This window comes from Mesoplodon densirostris, chromosome 11 (genome assembly GCF_025265405.1).
Source record: "Mesoplodon densirostris isolate mMesDen1 chromosome 11, mMesDen1 primary haplotype, whole genome shotgun sequence".
NCBI classification, from domain to species: Eukaryota; Metazoa; Chordata; class Mammalia; order Artiodactyla; family Ziphiidae; genus Mesoplodon; species Mesoplodon densirostris.
Window position 1 is genome coordinate 68,786,720 of NC_082671.1, and position 13,275 is coordinate 68,799,994.

The 13,275-nt window shown below is 39.0% G+C and overlaps 1 protein-coding gene across 4 annotated transcripts in view; it reads right to left on the bottom strand.

The window, feature by feature from the left end:
* The window catches only part of TNRC6B (trinucleotide repeat containing adaptor 6B), a 258,174-nt gene that overhangs the window by 175,267 nt on the left and 69,632 nt on the right, over positions 1-13,275 (bottom strand). The window lies entirely within an intron of this gene.

Here is a 13,275-nt window from a genome sequence, read left to right on the forward strand (position 1 = left end):
ATTGGCTCTAGCACCATTTATTGAAAAATCTTCCTTTCCCTCATTGAATTAATTAGTCTTTTTAAAAACTCCTTAAACTGTGAAGTCTTATACTTCAGATTCAAAACAATCAGTTGTAAAACTGTAGGATGGGCAAGACCAGTATAATAGCAGTGTATTGGATAATGTGGTTGACTCACACAAAGAAGCACTTCTCGCTTAGCAAGGGAATCTACAAATTTTAACTGACACATATTCTAAAGTCCTTTGAAGCTTATTGTGACCATGTGATTAAATTCTGGTCGAAGAAATATAAGCACAGTGGAATGTGCAACTTCCACAGAGTGTTTCAAGGGAAGTTTTCTCCTCTTTGCTGGATGGAACCCAGACATGATGGTTGGGGCTAGAGCAAAACATAAGGTGGAAGCAACACATTGAAGATGAAAGAACAAAACAGAAGACGTCTGAGTCCCTGTGGCCATACCAGTCCTGGGCCACCTAGTCAAGATTTTTGAGAAATTTATGAGAACTGTCATCATATATTTGAGAGAGTGGTCTGCAGAATACTTTTTATCCTTCCTTATTCTATATGGCAGAAACAAGAATAAGCTGTGTTGAAGCTACAAGGGGTGGGGGGGGGGAAAGCACAGAGAATAAAATAACAAACACACCCATGTAACCATTACCCAGATTTAACATATTTGCTTCCTTATATTTGCTTCAGGTTTCTCTCTTTTTTTTAAAAGAAATAAAATACAGTGAAGGTATGGTGAAGGGTTGAGGCCCCCCAGCACAGTCTTTTCCAAACCCAATCCCTTTCCTTCCTCCTCAGACATAACAACCCTATTTTGAAGTTCATGTGTGCCTTACCTCTCAGAGAGAACTTTTAACAATTCACTGGTTCTTCTGCCTCTGAGTGCCCCTTAGTTCAGCTTTGGTCTGCCTATAACCAGCACAGGAATCACCTGGGGTGCTTGTAAAACATAAATTCCAGGGTCCCAACTCTTGAGATTCTGTTTCAATAAGTCCAGGGTGGACCTTGGGCACTTTCATTTTAAAAAGCACACAGTGTGCAAATCAAAACCACAATGAGATAGCATTTCATATTCACTAGAATGGCTAGAATAATAAAAATACAATAACAAGTGTTGGTGAGGATGTGGACAAATTGAATCCTCACCCATTTCTGGTGGGAATTTAAAATGAGGCGGCTTTGGAAAACAGTCTGGCAGTTCCTCAAAAAGTAAAACAGAGAGTTAGCATATGACCCAGCAATTCCACTCCTGGTTATTCACCCACGAGAAATGAAAGCATATGTCTATACAAACTTACACAAAAATGTTCACAGCAGCATTATTTGTAACAGCCAAAAAGTGGAAACAACCCAAGTTCCCATCAACTGAATGGATAAACAAAATGTAGTATATATAATAAAATATTATATTATATATATTATATATATATTATATATAATAAATTGTATATATTGTATATAAAATATCATATCTTATATATTTATACAACAAAATATTATTCAGCCATAAAAAGGAGTGAAGTACTGATACATGTTACAACATAGTTGAACTTTAAAAACATACTAAGTGAAAGAAGTCTCACACACAAAGGACACATATTGTATGATTCTCTTTATATAAAATGGCCAGAATAGGCAATTGTATAGAGACATAAAGTAGACTAGGTTGCCTGAGGCCAAGAGGAACAGGAATGGGGAGTGACTGCTAATGGCTACAGGGTCTCCTTCTGGCAAAATGAAAATTTTCTTAAATTAGGTTGTATTATTTTTTAGATTCCACATATAAGTGATATCATAACAGTATTTGTCTTTCTCTGTCTGACTTAATTCACTAAGCATAATATTCTCTCATTTTTTTAATATAAATTTGTTTTTTTTTTTTGGCTGTGTTAGGTCTTCGTTAGTGCACGCAGGCTTTCTCTAGTTGCAGCGAGCGGGGGCTACTTTTCATTATGGTGGGCGGGTTTCTCATTGCAGTGGCTTCTCTTATTGCGGAGCACGGGTTCTAGGTGCACGGGCTACAGTAGTTGTGGCAGGCGGGCTTAGTTGCTCCGCGGCACGTGGGATCTTCCTGGACCAGGGCTCGAACCAGTGTCCCCTGCACTGGCAGGTGGATTCTTAACCATGGCGCCACCAGGGAAGTCCCTCTCATATTGTTTCAAACGGCAGTGTCATTCTTTTTACAGCTGAGTAATATTTCATTATGCATATATACATAACCATTCATCTGTTGATGGACACTGGGGTTGCTTCCATATCTTGGGTCATAAATAGTGCTGCTATGAACACTGGGGTGCATGTATCTTTTTGAATTAGTGTTTTCATTTTTTTCTGGATATATGCCCAGGAGTGGAATTGCTGGATCATATGCTAATTCTATTTTTAGGGGGTTTAAAAAATAAATTTATTTATTTACTTGTTTTTATTTTTGGCTGTGTTGGGTCTTCATTGCTGCGCATGGGCTTTCTCTAGTTGAGGCAAGCAGGGCTACTCTTCATTGCGGTGCATGGGCTTCTCATTGTTGTGGCTTCACTTGTTGCAGAGCACGGGCTCTAGAGCACAGGCTCAGTAGTTGTGGCGCACGGCTTAGTTGCTCCATGACATGTGGGATCTTCTTGGGCCAGGGATTGAACCTGTGTCCCCTGCATTGGCAGGCGGATTCTTAACCACTGCACCACCAGGGAAGCCCTATTTTTAGTTTTTTGAGGAACCTCCAAACTGTTTTCATAATAGCTGTACCAATTTACATTTCCACCAACAGTGTACGAGGATTCCCTTTTCTTCACACCCTCTCCAATGTTTGTTATTGTACACTTTTTGATGACATCCATTCTGACAGGTGTGAGGTGATATCTCATTGTTGTTCTGATTTGCGTTTGTCTAATAATTAGCAATGTTATTATTTCATGTGCCTGTTAGCCATCTGTATGTCTTCTTTGAAAAAATGTCTATTCAGGTCTTCTGCTAATTTTTTGAGTTGTTCGTTTTCTTTTGATATTGAGTTGTATGACCTGTTTATATATTTTGGAGTATTAACCCCGTCAGTCACATCATTTGCAAATATTTTCTCCCATGGGTTGTCTTTTCATTTTGTCAGTGGTTTCCTTTGCTGTTCAAAAGCTTTTAAGTTTAATTAGGTCTCATTTGTTTATTTTTGCTTTTATTTCTTTTGCCTTAGGAGACAAATCCAAAAAAATATTCCTATAATTTATGTCAAAGAGTGTTTTACCTATGTTTTCTTCCAGGAATTATGTGGTTTCAGGCATTACATTTAGGTATTTAATCCATTTTGAGTTTGTTTTTATATATGGTATAAGGAAATGTTCTAATCTCATTGTTTTATGTGTGGCTATCCAGTTTTCCCACCACCACTTATTGAAAAGACTGTCTTTTCTCCATTGTATATTCTTGCCTCTTTTGTCATAGATTAATTGAACATAGGTACATGGATTTATTTCTGGGCTATTCTGTTCCATTGATCTGTGTGTCTAATTCTGTGTCAGTACCATGCTGCTTTGCTTACTGTAGCTTTGTAGTATAGTTTGAAGTCTGGGAGGGTGATACCTCCAGTTTTGTTCTTTTTTTCAAGACTGCTTTGGCAGTTTGTGGTTCCATATGATTTAGGCTCCAATCCAAGAGCATGGAATATCTTTCCATTTCTTTGTATCATCTTCAATTTCCTTCATCAATGAGTTTTTAGATTATAGGTCTTTCACCTCCTTGGTTAAGTTTATTCCTAGGTATTTTATTCTATTTTGATGTGATTTTAAATGTTTTTGTTTTTTTTACATTCTCTTTCTGACAGTTCATTATTAGTGTATAGAAAAGCAACAGATTTCTGTATATCAATCTTATATCCTGCAACTTTGCTGAATTCATTTATTAGTTCTAATAGTGAACTGTATACTTTATTTTTTTAATTTTAATATAATTCTTAAAGTTTACTTTCCATTTACAGTTATTATAAAATATAGCCGATATTTTGAACTGTATGCTGTAAATGAGTAAATTTTATGGTATGTTAAGCATATCTTAAGAAAACTGTTAAGAAAGAAAAGAAAAATACCTAAGGTAATTCTTATGTATATAGGCATGCCTCAGAGATTGTGGGTTTGGTTCCAGACAACCACAATAACGCAGATATTGCAATAAAGCGAGTTATATGATTTTTTTGGTATCCCAGAGCATGTAGAAGTTATGTTTACACTATACTGTAGTCTATTAAGTGCACAGTAGCATTATGCCTAAAAGAAACAATGTACCTTAATTAAAAAATACTTTATTGCTAAAAAAATGCTAACCATCATCTGAGCCTTCAGCAAATTGTAATCTTTTTGCAACAGTAACATTGAAGATCAGTGAGCACAGATCACCATAACGAATATAATAATGACAAAAAAGTTTGAAATATCATGAGAATAACCAAAATGTGACACAGAGACCCAAAGTGAGAAAATGCTGTTTTTGAAAAAATGGTGCCGATAGACTTGCTTGACGCATGGTTGCCACAAACCTTCAATTTGTAAGAAACGCATTATCTGCAAAGCAAAATAAAGCAAAATGCAATAAAATGAGGTGTGCCTGTACTAAAGTGACACAAACCTGAAGTAGTTTCTACAGTTCTATACTTGGACCTTTTCTCATTTCCCAGGTCCCACCTACTCTTATATGCTGAGAACTCCCAAGTATATACCTTGATATCCTCTTTCTCATTCTCTCTTCTGAGTTCCAAGATGCCTACTAAATATCTTCTCCTGGGGTGCCTAAAGGTACCTCAATATTTCAAAATCCAAACCCTCCATACATAACCCAGTTAACCACAGCAACAATAATAGTTAACAACAACTACAACAAACCTTGCTCTATCTCTTATATTACTGCATGTATCATTCAAGCTGAAAACTCCAGATTTGCCTCTAAGTGCCCCCATCCCATTCTTTCTGAACATTTCTCCTGTTAGTCCTCTCCTCTTTAGACCCACTGTTATTGCCTGATTCCAAGCCTTCCTCAATCTGACTCTTACCTGGTCTCCCTGTATCCATTTTAAACCCTGTCTGTAACCATTTCTCCACCCTGCTGCTACAGTGATGCTTCTAAAACACGTATCAGACCAGGTTTCTCCCCTTCTAGCTGTACCCTGTTGCCTGCATGGGATTCTGTCTAACCTCATCTCTCACAGTCTCACACACACATCCCAAGGCTCCAACACCTCTCCTCAAGAGAAGTGTATGATTCTGAACATGCACAAAGCACCCTCTTCCCTCATATGCATTCTTCTACACCCAGGTGAACTTTCTAGGAAGCTTCTCTGATATAAGTAAACAGAGTTGATTACTCTGCCATATGACTTCTTCAGGATGGAGTATTGAACTTAGTGTGGTCTCTGGAGTCAGACAGACCTGGAATCTAATCCAAATTATGTTGTTTGCCAGCTATGTAAACAAATGGGAAAAATACCTATCTTGCATGGTTTCTTTCCCAGTCTGCTCTTAAAATACCAGAATCTATAATATCCTGTTATAAATTTGGTAAGTCAGATTCAGTTTAAGGTAGAAATATCCTAAACTTAAAGAAGCAAAAGACTGTCTAAATCATCTCATTTAATTCTCTTTAGTGTAAAGCAGTCAATAGATCACTTTATTCTTTGTAGACAAAGACTAACTTTACTTGTTACCTTTAGTAACAATAAAGGGAATGTTACAGCTAAAATGTTGGCTTCCTGATTCAATAAATATTTTTTATTTGTATTAATTAATAGAGATACATGGGCATTTAAATCTATAGCTGTAACTTTTAAATCCTAGCGTTTATTCATTTTTATTGTTTTATTATAAATATTTAAATATACAAAAAAAGTACAGAGAATAAGATTACAAACACCCAACTGCTCAGTTTTATTATAAACTTTACTATAGTTGCTTACATTTTGCTTATTAAAAAAAAATCCAAGCCTACAGCTGCACAATCTCTATAATTAGTAAGCCAACACGAACTCATTTAGACTATCAACCTAAATTATACTAAATTTAAACTGAGAAATAGCTGTGGAATTGAAATTAAGAAATCTAATCCATCCTCATTGAGAAATATGTATAATGGAAGATTATATCAGTGTTTATTAGAGACTTAACCAGGAATGCTGGGTTTTGCCTTCCAATTCATATGTCTTTTTTTTTTTTTGGCCACATCGCGCAGCATGTGGGATCTTAGTTCCCCGACCAGGGATTGAACCCGCACCCGCTGCATTGGAAGCGTGCAGTCTTAACCACTGGACCGTCAGGGAAGTCTCTCATATGTCATTTAAGGGATCTACTTCCTCATCTCTGGTCCCTGCCATCCTACTCAAAGAACTCAAGACCCAATGGAAATCAGTCCATAGGCTGGGTTGGGCTAATCAGATTCTCTTTCTTTTAGAGAATTTGAGGGTCAAGATGCAGATATTCTAGTCTATCCTCTACATCAACACCAGCTATCATAAAAAAGCAAACCACAGGGACTTCCCTGGTGGTGCAGTGGTTAAGAATCCACCTGCCAATGCAGGGGACATGGGTTCGAGCCCTGGTCCGGGAAGATCCCACAAGCCGTGGAGCAACTAAGCCCGTGCGCCACAACTACTGAGCCTGCGCTCTAGAGTTCGTGAGCTACAACTACTGAGCCCACATGCCACAACTACTGAAGCCCGTGCGCCTAGAGCCTGTGCTGTGCAGCAAGAGAAGCCACCGCAATGAAAAGCCCGTGCACTGCAACGAAGAGTAGCCCCCACCTGCTGCAACCAGAGAAAGCTCGCATGCAGCAAGCAACGAAGACCCAACGCAGCCAAAATATAAATTAATTAATTAATTTTAAAAGATGCACTTAAAAAAAAAAAGAAAGCAAACCATAAAGTAAAATGCACATATCTCTTCCATTCTTTAAAAATCTGTTGCCTATTATAGAAGGGTGGGGAGGGATGGATTGGGAGTTTGGGATTAGCAGATGTAGACTATTATATAGAAAATGGATAAACAACAAGGTCCTACTGTATAGCACACAAACTATACTCAGTATTCTGTGATAAACCATAATGGAAAAGAATATGAAAATGAATGCGTGTGTGTGTGTATCTGAATCACTTTGCTGTACAGTAGAAATTAACACAACATGGTAAATCAACTATACTTCAATAAAATAAAATCTAAAAAAAGAAATCTGTTGACTATTATTAAAACTCCTTAGCCTAAAATAACCTGGTCTCTGACATTACCTCCTCTTCAACCTAGCACCCAACACTCATATCACTGTGTTGTGGATTAAAGATGACCCTAAATTTTCTGCCAGTCCTCTCAATGAGAAGTGGGATCTGTTTTTCCTTCCTTTGAATCTAGAGTGGCCCTATGACTTGCTTTAATTCAACAGAATGCAGAGGGAGTAAAGCTGTGTGACTTTTGAGGCTGGACCTTAATATAACTGCAGCTTTTGCATGCTGGGAATGTTCCCTCTTGGGAGTCCAGTCTCCATGCTGCGAGAAACCCAAGCTAGGTAGAGAGGTCATATGTAGGAGACCCTTGATGCTCGGGTCAACAGCCTTAAGCTAAGCTCCCAGCTGACAGCCAACATTGACTGCCAGCTATGTGAGTGACCCACTTTGGACATTTCTGGCCAGTTGGGCCTCCAGATGATGGCAGCCCTTGCTGACACCACTTTGGGCCCTACTGAGCCCAGCCAACTACAGAGTCATGAGAGTTAATAATAAGTTGTGGTGGTGGTGGTGGGGTGTGTGTGTGTGTGTGTATGTTTTAATGTATATAACTTTTATTTTTAAGAACAGGTTTAGGTTAACAGAATTAAATAATTAACTGAATGATTACAAAGGTATATCTTTTTTAAACAACATCTTAATTACAAAGAATAAAACAGAAGGGGAAATATAAATAAATAGCTACAATACAAAATATGTCAGTAAATCCACACTAGAATGGAAACGCCCCAGTAACACAGAGTCCCACTATGGAATAGCTAGCCCAGGCACTAAGAAACTGATCACTGCATTCAGAAAGTCAAAGCCACAATGTCAGATAAAATAGTACCTGTTTTTAGATTAATGTGACAGCATAAGCACAAAAATACTAAATAAATTAAGTTACATGAGTCTCTCTCTAAGAGAATCGTGCCAATGAAGTTCATGCTCCCACCTTTGGATTTCTGATACGGCATCAAAGACTTTTTTACAGAACATAATTTTCATACTTAACTTCTGAAAATGTGGAACAATAAGACAGATTCATGGGTAACTGTGTTAATTCTATTCAAGTTTCTCTCTCACAGACCCAGCAGGGAAATTAAATAAGTCCTGAAGTAGTCCTTGGGAAAAATATAAGGAATAGTCACTGTGCCTCCAAAGGATATATTCAGGGGCTTCTGAAGTTTTACATTAATAATAACTCTGTCAACTTGCTGTCCTTCAGCATTTACAATAGAAGCTTTCATTAAAATAGCAGAACTCTGTTTGAGAAAGTGATTAGGTCACACAAAATTATATTTAGTGACCATTCAGGGAAAAAAAGCTAGTTCTAAACTAACGTGAAATTTAACATTCTTTTTTCCTGCTTCCATTTAAAATTCTTGTGGCTCCAATAATCAAAAGAAAGAAAAATCACAGTTCACCGAGGCAGCTCTGTGTGTCAGCACCCAGCACGGTTCCTGGCACGTAATACATGCTCAATAAGTATTTGCAGAATTAATGAAAAGAAAAGAGGAGGGGAGAAAGGGAGGTAAAAAAAAATAGGCAAAGAAAAATGGAAAGAATGCTTGTACGTAACTATAGATTCATCTATGGCCAACCTACAGCCTACTGTCAGAAACCATCCTCTGCTTTTTATCTTTCTAGCACAGACACAGTCTTCTAAACTCAGGAGACTGAAGTGTACATCTCCCAACTCTTGAAGAATATATAATCCCCAGTCCATCTCTGAACTGAAACAAACATCTCTCTCCAAAAAAAAAAAAAAAAAAAAAAAAAAAGCTATGGAAGATGTTGCTAAGTTTCAGAGAATATTTCTTCAAAAGGATCACCAAATTCTCCAAGAAGACTTCCTTTGTCAATCCTGTCTGACCATAAGCATCCCTCATTTCTGTCTGTACAACACTTACATGGGTATTTTTAAAAACTGCATTGACCCTTTCATTCACTTATTAGCTTTCTTAGCACCTTCTCTACAAATGCAATTCCAAAACTTCCCCTTAAAAGGAAATCTAAACTCGTCATTTCAAGTCCTCAATCGCGCACTCTAAACTCTCCAAATAACAATGACTTCTGTTCCAGAGGCAACATGAAGAAAAGCTGAACCCCGCTTTCTTTCTTTCCTCCTCTAAATATCTCTCCACCACCAGACAGGAGTCAGAAGAGCAGGGCTCAGGCCTGAGCCCAGGCACCACCACAGCAGCAAAGGCCAGCCTCACTGATCCCCGGGGCTTCCTTCAAGCTCACAAGCCTGGTGAACCACTTCCATAAACACACTCTGCCTTCCTCCACTCATTTCTTTCCTCTTTCCTCAAACATGCATGGATCTCCTCCATTAAAAAAAAATCTTTCACTTGAACTAGTAATGCCTCCTTCTCACTTCATTTACTTCTAAATTTCCTACAACTGGATAGTAGACTACAGCCACAACTCTTACTCTTTTTTTTTTATCATTTAATTTCTTTTTAACCCATAAAGTTAGTTTCTCATCCTCCTACTCTTGCAGACCATTAATAAATTCCTTTTAAAAACTTTCTTATTATGGGGACTTCCCTGGTGGTCCAGTAGTTAAGACTCCGTGCTCCCACTGCAGGGGGCACGGGTTCCATCCCTGGTTGGGGAACTAAGATCCTATGTGCCGTGCAGAGGGGCCAGAAAAAAACTTACTTATTATGGAAAATTTCAAGTACATACAAAGTACATAAAAATGAACCCCTACGTACCCATCACCAAGCTTCAACAGTCGTCAACATTCTGTCATTCTTGTTTCAGCCATACTTCCATCCATTCTCCATCCCTATTTAATTATATTATTTTACAGTTTTCACAGGGAAATTGTACCTGGAAAGTTGTAATTTTTACTGTAAATGTAAATTATAGAATTATAATTTTGACAAATGGATATACCTGTATAACTCACACCCCTATCGGACACAGAACACCTCCATCCCTCCAGAAAATTTTCTTGCATCCCTTCTCTTTAATTAATTCTTCAAAAAACAAACCCAGATGCATTTTCTCAGTTACCAGTCTCCTTGGCTTCTTAGCAGCATCTGACAGTACTGATTCTACCTTTTGCTTGAAATTTGCCTCTTGATTTTATGAAGCAAAAATATTCCAGTTCATCCTCAAGTCATGTCAGCTTTACCTCCAAAATACACCTCAAGTCTGCCTTCCTCCACGTCAGTGCAGGACACTAATCCATCTTCTCTCTCACCTAAGTGACTGACTACGACTGTCTTCTTTCTCATTGGTCTCCCTGCTCCCGCTCTTGCCTCTCTCCAACCCATTCTCCACACAGCAGCCAGAGCGATCTTTTAAAAATGCAATCATATCACGCTACTCCCTAACTTTACAGCCTTTAATGGCTTCCCAGTTGACAGAGGATAAATCCACATTCTACATCAGGGCCTTCAAGTTCTTGCAAGGTCTTGGCCTCCCTGTATAACTTCCTATCACCGCTGGGCCTCACGGGACTTTTGATAGTTCTTGGAAGAGGCCAAGGTCTTTTGAAGCTGTTTCTTCTGTCTGGAATACTGTTCTTCTAGCTCTTTACACAACTGGCTCCCTCGGCCTTTACCTCTCAGCTGAAATGTCACCTTTCCAGAGTGGTCTTCCTTGACTAACCTAAGCTTGTCCTCCCAGTCACCCTATATTACATTATTTTATTTTCTTCATGGTATTGACCATAATCCACAATTACTGTCTTTATTTACATTTGTTTCTCCCACTGAAACATAACCACCTGGAGAGTAAGAAGCCCGTCTTTTCTATTTATTGTTGTGTATCCCCTAATAGCACATGCTCAAGAATTATTTATTTTTTTAAAAATGGATACACTTCAGTATCGTTTTGTAGAAAAGTCCCCACTTTTTCTCAAAACCAGTTACCTTTCCTAACTTCTTTCTGTTAACAGAAAACCACAAATTATGTTACCATAGTACTATGATAAATTCCTGCATTAACGTCAAATCATTCGGAATATAATAAGATTTTAAACAAAGAGAAGCAGAAGAAAGAAAAAAGTCATAAAAACATAACTTAAACTAAGACTGATGAAAACAAAGTTATAATCTAATTTTTAAGAACAAAGCATCGGGCTTCCCTGGTGGCGCAGTGGTTAAGAATCCGCCTGCCAACGCAGGGGACACGGGTTTGAGCCCTGGTCTGGGGAGATCCCACATGCCACAGAACAACTAAGCCCATGCACCACACTACTGAGCCTGTGCTCTAGATCCCACGAGCCACAACGACTGAGCCTGTGAGCCACAACCACTGAATCCTGCGCCTAGAGCCCGTGCTCCGTAACAAGAGAAGCCACCACAATGAGAAGCCCGTGCACTGAAACGAAGAGTAGTCCCCACTCGCTGCAACTAGAGAAAGCCCGTGTGCAGCAACGAAGACCCAACACAGCCAAAAAAAAAAAAAAAAGAACAAAGCATCTACTTATTTTAAGTATAAAAGGAATATTCTTTTATTCTTTAGTCTAACTGATTCTAAACTGATAAAATATTCAATAATTGAAAATCAAGAAATGCAATCCTTCCTCCCCTGTTCCCAGAAAGAAGGTAGAAACTAATCTCTGGTACAATTACATATTCTACATTGGTCTAGTTACATGCTTGTCAAGCAACCTTCCAGTTACAACCTAGCTTTCCAGGGAGAGAATGTACTAACCAGAAGATCCAAGAATCCAGTCTTCCTTAACATTGTAGTTCATTATAAATTAATTAATTAGGGTCTTGGGGAAGGGTCTGTGGGTACTATAGAAATCCTGGCGTTTGTGTATTTTGGGTGACCTGGGTGTGTGTTTGGGGGAGATTCCTAGAGTGTGTCCAGATGTCACATATTCTGACTCTCCCTAAATCAGATTCAGGATCTAGATGAGTCTGATCAAGTCTATAGGCTTCTCCTTTGGCTACAGAAAGAAGGAAGAGATCTGGTGAGGGGGAAAAAAACAAACAAGAAGACAGGATGACATCTGTCCTTCTACCTAACATATGGACTGCAGTGAGGGGGGATTCAGAAAGAAGCTGAAGCATCTTTCACAAGGGACCCCGAGACTCAGGGCACAAACCGTGCTTCTCTGAAGCCCAGCCCACAAAGCCCAACAGAGCAGAGAAGGGGGTGGCCTCTCTAAAACTTGGTGAAGTGTTTGTTGTATGAGGCCAATAGGCAGCGAGGACTGACCTGATGGGAACCCACAGACATTTTTTTTTCTATCTTTTTTTGTTTTTTTAATAATTTATTGATGTGAAATCCACATAACAGAAAATGAACAATCCAGGGGCATCTGGTGTATTTACAATGTCGTACAACCACCACCTCTATTGAGTTCCAAAACATTTTCATCACCCCAAACAGAAACCCCATACCCATTAAGCAGTCACTCCTCATTCCCCTTCCCCTCAGCCAATCCCTGGCAACCACCAGTCTGTGTTCTGTTTACAGATTTATCTATTCTACACATTTCATATAAATGGAATCATACAATATGTGACCTTTTGTGTCTGGCTTCTTCCAATGAGCATGATGCTTTGGAGGTTCCCGGTGACATCTGACCCCCCTCCACTTTTGCTCTGGTGAAAGAATAAGCTTTCCCACAGAGAGTACCAGTAGCAGTGGCAGCAGAAAAGGGACAGCCCTCAGGAGGGTTCAGAGCAGACAACATGCTGGGCACTGTCCAGGACACAGTATGAGATACCCTCAGAGCTCCCAGGAAGGGACTAGAGACAATTTTGACAGGAGAAAGAGGGATGTGAAAGTGATACCGAGGGTTCCGTATGACCAGGAAGAGAAATAGCCAAGGAGACTCTGGACATGAAGCCAGATATATACAGATATAGATAAACACACACATAACTACTTATACACAGGTGACAATGATAGCACTGATTTAAGCTTTAGCTTGAAAAACCAAACCAATTACCATTTAAAAAATTATAATTAAAAGTGTCTAAAGGGTTTCCCTGGTGGCGCAGTGGTTGAGAGTCCGCCTGCTGATGCAGGGGGACACGGGTTCGTGCCCCGGTCCGGGAGGATC